At 37.6% G+C, this 15,819-nt stretch overlaps 1 protein-coding gene across 2 annotated transcripts in view; it reads left to right on the top strand.

Moving 5' to 3' along the window:
* The first annotated feature begins 7,360 nt into the window (after nucleotides 1–7,360).
* Nucleotides 7,361–15,819, top strand: part of LOC149798093 (alpha-N-acetylgalactosaminidase-like) — a 45,959-nt gene continuing 37,500 nt past the window's right edge. Inside the window, exon 1 of one of the 2 annotated variants that reach the window (XM_089963182.1) lies at nucleotides 7,361–7,440. The gene's annotated coding sequence lies outside the window, so the exon portion shown is untranslated. Of the gene's footprint in view, nucleotides 7,441–7,583; nucleotides 7,721–15,819 lie in introns of those variants that run through there. The other variant, XM_089963183.1, reaches the window with a different exon arrangement.

Below are 15,819 nucleotides of genomic sequence, written 5' to 3'. Positions count from 1 at the left end.
TACCATTAATATACGGACAATAGGAATGTAACAGGTAAGGTGACGTCACAGTACTGAAGATTGGTAACAGTGTAGCAAGGGGCTGACCTCAACTGGGACCAAAAGTCGGGATTAAACCCTAGAACGTTTTGGCTGGACATAGACATATATAACACATAAAACATACAACATACAAACACCAACAACTATACAACTGACTAAAAAATTTTTAGGCAAGAAGCAAATCTTTTCGAAGCATATGAGTGGCCCTGAAAAGGGCCTTTGGGTTTATGTTAACATCATTCCGTTAACATAGAGGGCATCGCATATGTCTTCTTCTCTTCCTCAAACTTCTTCTTCTGACTTCTGGTCCACAGATAAGGACTCTCTTCAGCCAGCCTTGTCTCTCCAATTATTTTCCAAACGGTCGTATCAGTGATCCTGATAATTGTCCATGATGCAAGATGCAAGAAGGAAACGACAGGAAGATTAAGCAGAGGAGAAACAAGGTCTAAGAATGAAGGAGGACGGTGAAAAGCAAACGGTGACGGTACTCTTAGATATTTTAGCAGAGTTAAGAAGTCTGAAACAAATGTATCAGACTTCATTAATGCACCCCATAAGAAAAAGACCTTCCCGGACCAAACAGTCAAACCCTGTCAACACACCTGCTACGCCTGAGATGCCAAAACTAGTGATTTCCACCAAATCCTCGACATGAGCCAGTCCAGAAGTAGGCCTTAGCCGTGACAAAGGCTTAAGGTAGTAAAAGCGGATTACGTTCCGTTACTGAGTTTTTATATATATAAAAAAACAAAACAAATACCCAACGGTCCTTTCCAGGGCCACCCACTTCTCTCGAAAAGAGATATTATTCATTTTGCTAACATAAATTAAAACTCAAAATTCCTATTTTTGCCGCATGATATATGTGTGTGAGTGAATGCGTGAGTGTAAGTCCATATTCTAAAAGATCAAAACCAAGAGAGACTTACGTTGTCTATCTGGTCTGTTCTGGTACAAATTTTACAATCCAATTCGCAATACAACACTTTAAAAAGTTCATGGACTTCTTCTGTGTCATACTTCAACTCTCTGTTTTTTAATTTCTTCACTTTCATCGACAAGATTCAACACGTGCAACAATCCAACGACAAATTTCACATCACCGATGGAAAAGCCACACGTTTCTCTCCCCAAAGGGATCGGACAACACAGAAAAGTGTTATTGGTAGACGACCTTCGTAACATCAAGCGTAGCCTCGTCCAAATTAACAACACTCAAGACCAGATGTGCTTAGCTCGTGCCATCTTGGTGGGACGAACGTATGCCGACAAGAACGACACGGTAGAATGGAAAAAAAGCTTGGTAAACTATTCAAAAATCGAACCGTGCCAAACAACGAAGAGAAGCAGAACTCCTGTTACACCAAGCGGAGCTATCCAAAGACACATCCTGTGGCATTCCTGAAATGAAGAAATGTCAAGACTTTTGGCTACACGTTACACCTTGAAAGTGTAAGAAGTGAGTGGACCTTTGTTGTTTCGAGGCAAATGTTTCAAAGACGGAAAATACATACACGTCTATCATCACGATAAATATGTTGATACCATTACCGGTATCACCGCATTCCCGAGATACAGTTATTATTGTGAGAAATAAGACCATGGTTATAACAACCGAGAGTAACACAAGCATTGTGGATCGGAATGTGAGGGATGTTTGACCTCTAAGCCCTGTCTAGATGAAGGACAACCACGAACGCATTGCCCTGCTTCTCAATGCACTTTTGTCAGCCCTGCCTGTTACCAACAACATCTCAAGACGCAAGGTTCACAACAGAGAAGTGCTTGTCAACTCCTGAGATTGTGCCCCACTTGTGGACAAGGCATACTTACCAACAGTACCAAGTTACACGTATGTTCAGGAAAGAAACGATGTCACATTTGTCACCAAATCGTGGACTTGGAACACGAATTCTACATTCAAAAATATCATTCCAAGCATCAAATAGAAGACAATAACCAGAAGAAAGGCAATTACATCTTTTTCGATTTCGAGTGAATGCAAAAGACTGGCATTTACATTCCTAATTTCTGTATGGCTCATCGAGCGTGCAAGAAGTGCATCCAATAGCCTATATTTATTCATTGCCCTCACTGCAGCAAAGATTCCTAGAGGACGTGAAAAAAAATCATTCGGGGACCGAACACACTAGCCAAATTCGCCTGATGAATCTTAAACCCCATCGACGAAACGTGGAGCCAAGAGGACATCGAACGTTACGGAGATTGTCATCGCCATGCCATGATGATGGCGCACAATTTCTCGGGATATGATGGGCAATTTATTCTCAGATACTATCCGGAACAAAGTACCGAACGTCCTAAAGTGATTTTGAACAGAGTCAAAATCATGTCCATGCAAGTGGGTCAGTTACAGATTAAAGATTGATGAGCTACTTGGCTATGCCTTTTAGTCGAATGCCTAAACCGTTTGGAATGAAAGAAATGACCAAAGGTTATTTTCCGCACTTCTTCAATACGGAAGCCAATCAACACGGGGCTCTATCCCATTTGCTTTAAGCTCACGACTACGAACCCGACAACATGCGCATGGAACAACGAGAAGCTTTCTACGCTTGGTACCAGGCACACGCCTCGAACCAATTCGACTTTCAGGAAGAAATGCTAAAGTATTGTCGTTCCGACGTGGACATTTTACGGCGTTGCTGTGGAAAATTTCCAGAATTATTTATGGAACACGGAGGGATCAATCCTTTGAAAGAAGCCTGCACCATTGCCAAAGCGTGTTCTTTAGTGTACCGCCAACGATTCATGCCCGAAAACACCCTGGCTGTCGTCAGTCCTCAAACAACTAACTTTTTCAAACGTCAATAGTCGGTCAAAGCCCTAAACTGTTACATTACTTGTGCGACAAGGAAGACAAATGGATCCAACATGCCCGAAACGGAGGAGGCGAAAAGACCATCGGACCGTATTCGGTGGATGGCAGCGACTTTAAAACAATAACCAACATCGTGTACGAGTTTAACGGATGTTTATTTCACGGATGTCCCCTCTGCTACCCTCAACGTGACACTAAAAATCAGTTTTTACAATAGAAAATGGAAGACCTGTACCAAGCCACGTGCCAGCGGCACTTGAAATTACAAAAGCAAGGATACCAAGTACTGGAAATGTGGGAACACGAGTACGATCACCGTTTGAAAATCGATCCCGAGCTTAAACGATCGTAGAAAGTTACAAGTTGGTGGACCCACTGAACCTGCTGGACAGTTTGTACGGAGGACGGACAAATGCCACCTGTTTGCTGTACCAAACCGACGAGGAGAAAGGGGAAGAAATTAAATACTTGGACGTGTGTTCAATGTATCCTATAGTTAGTAAATATTGTCGCTTTCCCGCAGGTCACACACAATTGCTGACGGAACACATAGACCTGGACAACATTCGACAATACGAAGGATTGATCAAGTGCAAAGTCTTGCCTCATTCGGACTTGTACCATCCCGTTTTACCTCTCCATTGCCAAGGAAAACTGATGTTTCCCTTGTGTCGTACTTGTGCTGAAACGTGCAACCAGGACCGGCCTTGTCAGCACACCCAGGAAGAACGCACCTTGATGGGAACATGGGTCAGCGTGAAATTGTTTAAAGCTCTGGACCTGGGATACCAATAGCTAGAAGTATACGAAATTTACCACTTTCCCAAGGCAGAAAAATAACACAAGCGCGACGAGACTCAGAAAGATATTTTCGCAGACTACGTGAATGCCTTATTGAAACTGAAACAAAATGCTAGAGGATATCCTTCCTGTTGCCAGACTCCCGAAGACCAAAAGAAATTCAGCGAGAAATAATGGGAGCAGGAAGGCATCACTTTAGACCACGTGGAGAAAAAAGAAGGAAGGCGATTGTTTGCCAAAGTGATGTTCAATTGCTTGTGGGTTGAAATGGCACAACGACCGTGTTTACCCAAGACATAGTATTTGATAGAACCTTCCCGTTACTTTCCGATGATTCACGACAAAACCAAATAGATGAAACTCGTGGGCGTCGTTCGTGAGGACTTGATCTTAGTCAATTTCGAAGAAGAACCGGACTTTGTAGAAGCCGACGAATTTGGAAATGTCATCATTGGGGCCTACGTGACAGCCCATGCTCGCTTAAAATTGTACGAAGCTTTAGAACTGTTAGGTGATCGCGGCCTGTACTTGGACAATGACAGTTGCATCTGCATCGATCGCCTGGGTTAAAGTCCCGTTTAGGAGCCGGGACAGACGAACACCCTGACGACAAGATTCTAAGTTTTTCTAGTGGCGGTCCGAAAAAATACGGCTACGAATACCGGGACCCAGAAGGAGAAGTGCACACGGAGTGTGAAGTGAAAAGATTGAATCTCAATTATCGCAACAGTCGAGTGGTGAACTTTGACGTATTGAAAGAATCTGCATAGGACGGAAACTTTAAAGTGACCACCTACGAACCGCACTGATTGAGGTCAGCCCCTTGCTACATTGTTACCAATCTTCAGTACTGTGACGTCACCTTACCTGTTCCATTCCTATTGTCCGTATATTAATGGCAAGTCCCATTGTCCCTATACAGGCACAAGACCCTTTTTACTGGAATTCTCCTTGTCGGTACTCAGGTCTAGGTGGTTCTGTAATGTATTTTTCCATTGTCTGTATATCAGCCCCTCTTACTATTTTTATCAAAGAATGCGACATCTCTCGCATTGGACATTCTGTGTTGCAAAATGATTTTGTCTGTGTAAAATGTTATTTATTCGTAAGGACGCTTCTTCTTGACTTATATTTTGCAAGAAAAGTTTATTCTACTTTTAATACTAGTTCGGCTTTGTTTGGGACTATTTTTACGCACAACAAATTAAAAGTGCATTGTCTGTCAGAATGAACGAAACTATTCGTTCTTCTTTCTATCTAAATAATATCCACTGGAATAAATACATGTACTATCTAATAAAAATAATCTCAAATAGGTAATGATTTCATATTAAATGTATGAAACTCGTTGAATTATGTCCAGCTTTTGCGAGGCAACTAAATCATTACCCATTTGAGATCCTCTGTATATAAAATACAACCCATATGGCGAATATCAGTCCTTACAAGTGCACTGGATTCAGCAAGGGATCGTGTGTGTAATTAAGATAAATGCAATAAACTGACAAGGAACAGCGCAGAACTAGTTTCTAACTAGCATAAGCGCTTTGGACTCTAAATGAGTCTTTTTGAAAGGCAAAACAAAACACAGACAAGACTAACAGAAAACAAAAAGCATTGAGGTTACAAACTTTTACATGACTATTTCTACAGAAATAAAAACTTGAAAATTTTGATGTTTCAACTAGTTGGCTTCGGGTTGATGCTGATGCTGAAAAATATTTTATATTAACTTAGAAAGCGATGAACCATATCGCCATACGTATTTTTAAAAATGTAAATATGGGTAACCGCAAATTATGTTCTGGATGGATTTTAGTAGTAATTGTAAGTTATTGGAGGACTGATAAGCAAATTTAAATAATTATTTAAATAAAATGTGCTGGCTGCAAAAAGGTGATGAGTTTATTTGCGCGTGGCTGTCTTTTTCTAGTCTTGTGGTTTAAACCTGATGGTTTCAACGTTCTAAAGTGACGAATCCTATAAGATTCCTTTTCTTTCCTGGTTTCGGAACTCCAGTTGGCGCTGTAAGCAATTGCAATAAGTGTTACATCTCAAAATGTATGGCCACGGGAAGAGAAGCGTTCTGCAACTTGACTTCTGTACAGCTTCTCTGTCATCCAATCAGATTTGTGAATACTGATTCTTTTGTGAAACTTTTTAGTTTCTCCGACATACTAAAGGCTACAGATCTTACATGTGATGAGATAAATGACATTCTGTGTTTTGCACGTTTTGTTTGGACCATGTGTGTTTAATTTTTCTCAAGTCACTGTGCTAGAAAATGTCCTGGTCCCTATCATATGTTAACAGATTTTGCACCTTTTATCGCCAAAGGGGCCAGTTTTACTAGGGTGGTCTTGGTTAGTGATTGGCGTTAGCTTCGCCCTGACTATGATATCTTTCAGGGTTTTTTGGTCTTCGGAAGGTTACAACTGCTTTGTTGGGAGGATTAACTTCAGTGTGTCACAATGGGCCAGTGTTTCCGGATGATTTTACCTACTTTGGGTTAGTCTGGATACGGTAAGTCATGATAAATGGTATCCGAACAACCTTTCTTTCTCTCTGTATTTTAGTAGGTCATAACAGTTCGATTACTTAGCTCTTTGGGTTGCCTCCGCTATCAGGTCTTTGTCGTAACCTTGGTTAATCAGATATCTCTTCAGGTCTTTTTGGGAATGTTTCATCGTTGGAACATAGTCTGCGTATCCTCAGTGCCTAGCTATATGGGATGTTCCGAATGCAGTGTTTTGGATGACAACTAGTTGGGAGAAGATACTGGTGTCTATCGGTTGGTTTTGAGAGTAGGTACCTGTATACAGGGCCGGCGCCAGACCCGGCCAGACTATCTGGCGCCCTAGGCAAGGTTAGATTCTGGCGCCCCCCCCCCCCCGGAAAATATCAATTTCAAAATTTATAAACAATAAATTTTTAATTTTAAAAATAAAAAGCCCCCTGAAATCAGCGCCCTAGTTTGCCTATATGGTAGCGCCGACCCTGTCTGTATAGGACGATAAATCAGCCCTTTCACCCGTGATGATGTTGATATCGTCCATCAGTCTCAACACAGATTTGGGAGGTTGATTCTGGTTGTTGTTGTTGTTGTTGTTCTAGGGTTTAACGCCAATTTTCAGCACAAGATAGGCTATACATGGCGCCAGTATAACTGGTGGAGGAAGAACCCTGGAAAACCCAGGGAAGAACCACCTACCCACGAGAAGCTACTGGCAGGCTTTCCCCAAGTACCCACGCTAGCCGAGCCTTGGACTCGAACCCACGCAGACAGATGTGAGATGGCAGTGATCCGGGGCCCCGGTTGATTCTGGTGAAGTTAATGTTGATTTGCTTGGAGATTAATTTTTTACCAGTTTGGTTGCTGTGTCCAGGAAAACGTGGTTTGAGTTGGAGACTTCTGCAGTGAATTTTATTGAAGCAATAAAATAATAATAATAATAATAGTTATTATTATTATTATTATTATTATTACTTCTACTATTAAAATGCGTGATGATGCCATCATGCTATTATTATTTTTCAGAATAATACACGTAATCATCCTTGTTTTTTCTGTAATAAGGGTTTGGTAATCAACCATGAATCCAGACTTATGAAAAGCCAACATTCTAGGATATAATTTATTATTGCTAAACAATACCACGACACAGCTCTTATGACGTATCATATGATATATCATGTGACTATAACAGAACAACCGTACGTGAAGAAGCAGAGAGGTTTCAGTTAGACCTGAGGTAGGCATGTCTTGTCTGTGACAGCTATATTTAAACTTTGATATTTACTGACCCATTTATAATTATTCATTTATTTAATACGTTGTATGATTTTTTTGCATTATTACGTAAGATAGACTCTTTTGATGAAGCCATTGTACACGCCGCCTCGAGGTCCATTTTATTTGCGGTGTCGGGTCAGAAAGGACCGGTACTGAAAAGGCCCGGTCCAGAAAGCCCAGTCCAGAAAGGCCGATAACGGGTCAGAAAGGACCAGGACGGAAAAGGCATTTGTTAAAAAGTACTGCTTTAATAACTTTAATAATAATAATAATAATAATAATAATAAAATTTCGCATATTTTTGTCATTGTTAAATTGGCCTCTAAATTAGAAGCTTATTTAACAATGACAAAAACTATGCGAAATTTAAGCATTATATAGTTCGTTTTGGCCATGGGGCTTTTTGGTAAAGGTCTTTATTGACCCTGAACCTGTATTTACGACAAACAATAGACAAACAAGTAGGTCCCCACTTTTTTCTTTTTTCTGACATTTCTGGTTCTGTTACCATTATTGTCTATACCGCACCGGTGGACTAGTGGTTAGAGCGTCCGCTTTGGATGCGGGAGGTCGTGGGTTCGATCCCTGGCCGAGTCATACCAAAGACTTACAAAAATGGTACTAACAGCTGCCTTGCTTGGCATTCAGCATTAAGAGGTTAGTGTTAGGACGGGTCAGCCTGGTGTCGGGATAATGTGACTGGGTGTGACATCATGCTACAATTGTCTGCGGCATTATGCCCCAGTGCTAGACATTACTATAAACTGTCACATTGTAGCAATATAACTCAGTTTTTTTTAAAGCTACGTTACAAATCTAAATCACACACACACATTAATGTCAGAAAAAAGTGGAAACCTGCTTGTTGGTGTACCACAAGCAACCACAGACCACCTTTAAAATGCATTATTATGCAAACTTGTCTGCGAAATTGTATTACATGAACAAAATGTGAAAATTAATTATCCTATAATAGGTGAAGAAATTTTATAATGAGACTTAATTTTACACAGAGTCTGATTTTCAGCTGTAAAGTGTTGTTACGATATGTTCAATTCTTTTTTCATAATCATTAAAACATCCATTAGATTCATGATAAAATTTTGACTGGCAAACTTCTGAATCAGTTCAAACATTGTTTTCAAACAAATTTCACATAATATATAAGCCACTAAATGAGACAATAAAGTCACTCAAATAGTCTTATAATTCATCTGTAACAATAGATAACTGAAATAAGTAATCTTATTTGACTGTGTTTGAGTGTATTTTAGTAACTAACTTCAGAGTTTATGTGGATCTGGTTGTACATGTATGTCAGTCTCACAGTAGTGATTGCTGCTACACTGCACCTGGGTTCGTAATGTATGTCAGGCCTTGGTTGTTCTGATTCTAGTTGCAGCAGTGTGACAAGGTGGCCACATTATACAAACTCAGGTTGTTGCTTTTCTAGGTCGAAGAACTGATGTTGGTTAGAAACTGGTTTGTCTTGTCATTAGGACCATTCATATTACAATATAAGGACTGTATACAAACCTGTTCTAAAAACATGCAAATATTCAGAATCATTTGGGATTTTCAGATTATATATATATGTAGAGAATTAAAATTATACACCAGACAGAATAGAAAGTGCTATACCTGTATTCCTATAGAAGAATGCTTGATAATAGTAGGCAGAATTAATATTTTAATACAAATAATTATTATCATTAAGGTTAGAGAATACAGGTTAAAAGGCACCCATTGCTTTGCCTGCACAGTATTCTTTTGCGACTGAGCACACAACACCAAAAAATGATGTTACTTAATTGGTGTTATATGCACTCGTGTGTAGCAGACACACTTGCATGATGACCTAGTAATTAATTCTCATGTAAACCATCAGACCTGGGTTCGAATCTCCGTAGAGTACAAATTAAAAATTCTCTAACCTGTATGATAGTATTATTTGTTTTAAAGTATTAATTCTGAATACTATTATCAAGCTTTCTTCTACAAGAATCCACGGATAGCACTTTTTTTTCTGTCCGGCATATATTTATAATTCTCTATAATTAATTCTATATACCTTGATTTCTTTCATTGGAATCCAGAATGACTGTGTAGATATATGAGGATTAATTACTAGGTCATCATGCAAGTGTGTTTGCTACACACGAGTGCATATAACGCCAATTGAGTAACATCATTTTTTGGTGATGTGTGCTTAGTCCTGAGGGAATAATTTTGGGTTTTGGGCTCCAGTGTGCAGGCAAGGTGAAGGGTGCCATTTACCCACAGAACTGGGTTCAAATCTCTATGTATATGTGTGTATATATATATATATATATATATATATATATATATATATATATATATATATATATATATTATCGGTGTGTGTGTGGTTGGTGGTGGTTGCCAGTGGTTGTGGCCATGGACGGTACCACCTCATATTTTTTTATTTCTTGCTTATTTCCTTTTCATTAATTTCTCCCATGACCTGCCTGGCCATAGGGGTGCCACTGATGACTTTATTTCCATTTTGCCCTGTTATGCACTGCTCTCTGGGTGACCACTTCATTGGCCTAGTGGTTAGAGCATCCACCTCAGAAGCAGGAGGTCGCGGGTGTTAACCCCAGCCGAGTCATACCAAAGACTTACAAAAATGTACTAACGGCTGTCTCGCTAGATGCTCAGCATTAAGAGGTTAGTGTTAGGACTGGTCGACCTGGTATCAGGATAATGTGACTTGGTGGGACATCAAGCTACATGTCTGCGGCATATTGCCCTACAGCTAGACATCACTATCAACTGCCACACTGCAGACGTCATAGCGATATGACTGAAATATTGTTAAAGCTATGTTAAAAATCCTAATCACATACTCACACACACTGCTCTCGGTGATTGCAAAATCCATGCCTGTCTCCTCTCTGATATTAACTTCCCATTTCTTCCATCTGCCTCATTTTCTCATTCCTATAACTGTGCCCTCTAGGATTGTCTTTGACATTCCGGATGAGTATGAGACATGACCATGCCATCTTAGTTAGAAACATGACCTAAGTATGAGACGACCTTTGATGACATCTCATCTCTAAGGTGTATATTCTCCTCCTAGCTTTGCTATCAGGGTCCATGTCTCACATACATACAGGAATATGGACATAACGAGTTAGAACATAAGCTTCATCTTGGATCCAAGTGTAATGTTGCTATCCTTCCAAATAGGCTTGATTCTAGCCAGTGCAGCTGTTATCTACACAATCCTGGAAAGAACCTCCAATTTGAACCTTCAGCAGAGGTGATAGCACCTAGCTACTTGAAGCTTTTCACTGTGCAAAGCTTCTGTCCATTCACTCCTATTTCCTTTTGGATGCCACACAGGTTATTTGTCATTAGCTTGGTCTGTTCAGTGTTGATCTCCATCCCATACCTTAGTGATGCTTGGTTGAGATGGTTCACTTGCTTTGTTAATCTATAAATATAGAACAGTACTGTCTGTATATTACAATAGTACACATTATTATTATTATTATTATTATTTAAGCCAAAATACGAGCCCCTGGGATGCATCCCCTTTCATTCATCAATTATCATAAATTTGTTTGCACATGACAGAGATCATCTTGTCTGAAAATTCTCTTTTTGAGAGAACCTCCATTTTGTCAATTGAGACATTTAACACATTACATTTCTTCTTTATTTTTAGTTCATGAGTTGAATTTTTCTTCCTTTTTTTGAGTATCGGGTGTATTGAAGGATGTGCAAGGTTGAGGTGTAGGAGGGGGAGGGGTAGCTGGGTTTCTTTTTCCACTATGCTGTTCTCAGCAAATTTGAATGATGAATCTGTTTTATTTAGTTTTATCTGTTGTTTAACATTTGCATTGGCTTTCTTTATTTAAAGCACAGGTAAATACATCACATGTTCTTATTGATTACTACAGGGGTCATGAGAAGATGCAACAGGTGTATGAAATTTATTATAGTAATGCAGTTTGACTGTTGCTGGGTCAGATCATATAATTAGTATTGTTGTTCCGATTATTGATTATGATCGATCATCGTTTGGTTGAACAAACCAATAAGATAATTGTGAATCTCATTAATTGACTTTGTAAAGGGAGACTACTTCTTTTTAGTTGCATGCAAAACACAAAGGTTAGTAAAACTCCATTGTAAATGGTAAGCTGTATAGGAGTTCAAATCCACATCAGTTAATCTGATTTATTTATTCCCTTCACAGCTGACAAATATAAAATCGTATCAGATTCGTCCAAACTTTCATAATTAGGAGCCTATAATGGTAGTCAGGATTACCTGACTATGCTGTTACACTGTTGAGTTAATAAATTTAAACACATTTTGATGGTTTGTTTCAGGTTAGATGTAAATAAGACCTTTGCAGTATTTGTAATTAATGACAAGAATACCATGTTTTTCTGTACTTTAAATGATAGATACAGGAATGAAAGGATTTTGGGGGCAACAGTTTTTCTGTTACATAAAACTGATCAGCCATAGAAAGTTGCTTTCAGTTGTTGAACAAAAATAACAGAAAGGTTACAGTATACATGTCATTACTCCTGTACATTTATTAACATTTTGAACTCTTAAGCCAAGATAAAACTGTATAACAAACAAAAATTAAAATTTGCTCTTAGTAACCGATTATAATCACTTATCAGTTGGTCAAGTGGAACCAATTATTGATTATGAAATTTTGACTGATTCCCATCACTAATAATTAGGCAGCCTTGTTTATGTAGCTTCAAATTCATCAGGTTTAGACCAAGTTCTTCACCCAAACTTATTTTCAGACATGCTAACCATGACAGAGAACGACTGTACAAATTACAATTAAATGGTGTATGATCTGCAGCTGTTTGCATAGGAGTTCAAAAGCCATTGGTTTGATAGGTCATTGATTGAGGGATTTCTGACAGTAACTAAGTTATTGGAATGATTCGATGCAGTATATCGATAAAAGAGAAGTTAGACATAATTATCTTCATTAGCTGTGTATGGGTCAAAATACAATATTTTTAGGGACAGGCCATGGACTGTTGATTATTTTGCTTTATGGTCATTCCCAGTAATGGCCACTAATGTCAGAAAATAATTGGTAGAGGAAAGCTTGTTGGTTTATATCACATTGTGCTATAAAATGGCAAACTGGTGTTTATATAATGCAAGATCTGATGCTATTATCAATATAGCAGAATGATATATATATATATATATATATATATATATATATATATATATATATATATATATATATATATATATCTACACACACACAGACACACACACACAATTTTGCCTCAGGTTTTCTTCACTGAAAATAAGTCCCAACTTTATTTTCATAGCATATGGTCAAAGAAAGACCCTAAAGTTTTTCCAGGTTTTTAAAAAAAATTTAATAGCCAATTTCAAGTACATTAAGGTTCAAAATTATGATTTTTTATAAGAAACACAAACTGTTTATTTAATAATTAACAATATCAAGCGCTCAAAACATCAGATAGCCTGATGCCTAGGGCTCCTCTATATATAGATTGGGCCTGTCCTGTATTTTAAGTGAGGTGCATGTCATGCTTGCCAAAAAAATTAATTTGCCAGAGCGAACTTTTATCATGGTGGTGAAATGCATAAATGCACTTTCAAGATGTTGAAATACTGCAAAAACTTGAGCACAATCTAAATCAGATCTCCACTATCTTATCTGAAATTGAGATCTGATTTTAATCAAATTAAAGCATATCGTGTCATGCTAAAAATAAAATTTTGACCTCCCAAACCCCCTGACATGGTCCTGTTTCAAGAAAATGCAATTTTCAATAATCTTCAAAGATAAACAAAAACAAAAACAGAATTCCATGACTTTTAGTATATGCCCATCACATATGGCATGTATAAACAGTAAACCAGTCATGATTGGAACATGTTGCATGTATAAACAGTAAACCAGTCATGATTGGAACATGTTGCATGTATAAACAGTAAACCAGTCATGATTGGAACATGTTACATGTATAAACAGTAAACCGTCATGATTGGAACATATGGCATGTATAAACAGTAAACCGTCATGATTGGAACATGTTACATGTATAAACAGTAAACCAGTCATGATTGGAACATGTTGCATGTATAAACAGTAAACCAGTCATGATTGGAACATGTTGCATGTATAAACAGTAAACCAGTCATGATTGGAACATGTTACATGTATAAACAGTAAACCGTCATGATTGGAACATATGGCATGTATAAACAGTAAACCGTCATGATTGGAACATGTTACATGTATAAACAGTAAACCGTCATGATTGGAACATCTTCCATGCATAAATGTTAAATAGTCATGATTGGAACAAGTTGCATGTATAAACGGTAAACAATCAAGATTGGAACATGTTACACGTATAAACAGTAAACAGTCATGATTGGAACATGTTACATATATAAACAGTAAACAGTCATGATTAGAACATGTTACACGTATAAATGGTAAACAGCCATGATTGGAACATGTTGCATGTATAAATGGTAAACAGTTATGATTGGAACATGTTACATGTATAAACAGTAAACAGTCATGATTGGAACATGTTACATGTATAAATGTTAAACAATCATGATTGGAACATGTTACATGTATAAACAGTAAACAGTCATGATTGGAACATGTTACATGTATAAACAGTAAACAGTAAACAGTCATGATTGGAACATGTTGCATGTATAAATGGTAAACATCAATGATTGGAACATGTTACATGTATAAACAGTAAACAGTCATGATTGGAACATGTTACATGTATAAATGGTAAACAGTCATGATTGGAACATGTTACATGTATAAATGGTAAACAGTCATGATTGGAACATGTTACATGTATAAATGGTAAACAGTCATGATTGGAACATGTTGCATGTATAAATGGTAAACAGTCATGATTGGAACATGTTACATGTATAAATGGTAAACAGTCATGATTGGAACATGTTACATGTATAAACAGTAAACAGTCATGATTGGAACATGTTACATGTATAAATGGTAAACAGTCATGATTGGAACATGTTACATGTATAAATGGTAAACAGTCATGATTGGAACATGTTGCAGGTATAAATGGTAAACATCAATGATTGGAACATGTTAGATGTATAAATAGTAAACAGTCGTAATTGGAACATGTTGCATGTATAAATGGTAAACAGTCATGATTGGAACATGTTACATGTATAAACAGTAACCAGTCATGATTGGAACATGTTGCATGTATAAATGGTAAACATCAATGATTGGAACATGTTACATGTATAAACAGTAAACAGTCATGATTGGAACATGTTCCATGTATAAATGGTAAACGTCAATGATTGGAACATGTTCCATGTATAAACAGTAAACCAGTCATGATTGGAACATGTTGCATGTATAAACAGTAAACCAGTCATGATTGGAACATGTTGCATGTATAAACAGTAAACCAGTCATGATTGGAACATGTTACATGTATAAACAGTAAACCATCATGATTGGAACATATGGCATGTATAAACAGTAAACCGTCATGATTGGAACATGTTACATATATAAACAGTAAACCAGTCATGATTGGAACATGTTGCATGTATAAACAGTAAACCAGTCATGATTGGAACATGTTGCATGTATAAACAGTAAACCAGTCATGATTGGAACATGTTACATGTATAAACAGTAAACCGTCATGATTGGAACATATGGCATGTATAAACAGTAAACCGTCATGATTGGAACATGTTACATGTATAAACAGTAAACCGTCATGATTGGAACATCTTCCATGCATAAATGTTAAATAGTCATGATTGGAACAAGTTGCATGTATAAACGGTAAACAATCAAGATTGGAACATGTTACACGTATAAACAGTAAACAGTCATGATTGGAACATGTTACATATATAAACAGTAAACAGTCATGATTAGAACATGTTACACGTATAAATGGTAAACAGCCATGATTGGAACATGTTGCATGTATAAATGGTAAACAGTTATGATTGGAACATGTTACATGTATAAACAGTAAACAGTCATGATTGGAATATGTTACATGTATAAATGTTAAACAATCATGATTGGAACATGTTACATGTATAAACAGTAAACAGTCATGATTGGAACATGTTACATGTATAAACAGTAAACAGTAAACAGTCATGATTGGAACATGTTGCATGTATAAATGGTAAACATCAATGATTGGAACATGTTACATGTATAAACAGTAAACAGTCATGATTGGAACATGTTCCATGTCTAAATGGTAAACGTCAATGATTGGAACAT

Source organism: Sinohyriopsis cumingii, chromosome 6 (genome assembly GCF_028554795.1).
Source record: "Sinohyriopsis cumingii isolate HCF-2022 chromosome 6, ASM2855479v2, whole genome shotgun sequence".
Lineage (NCBI taxonomy): Eukaryota > Metazoa > Mollusca > Bivalvia > Unionida > Unionidae > Sinohyriopsis > Sinohyriopsis cumingii.
The sequence above is the reverse complement of the archived record's forward strand: the minus strand, read 5'-3'. Positions and strand labels throughout refer to the sequence as shown.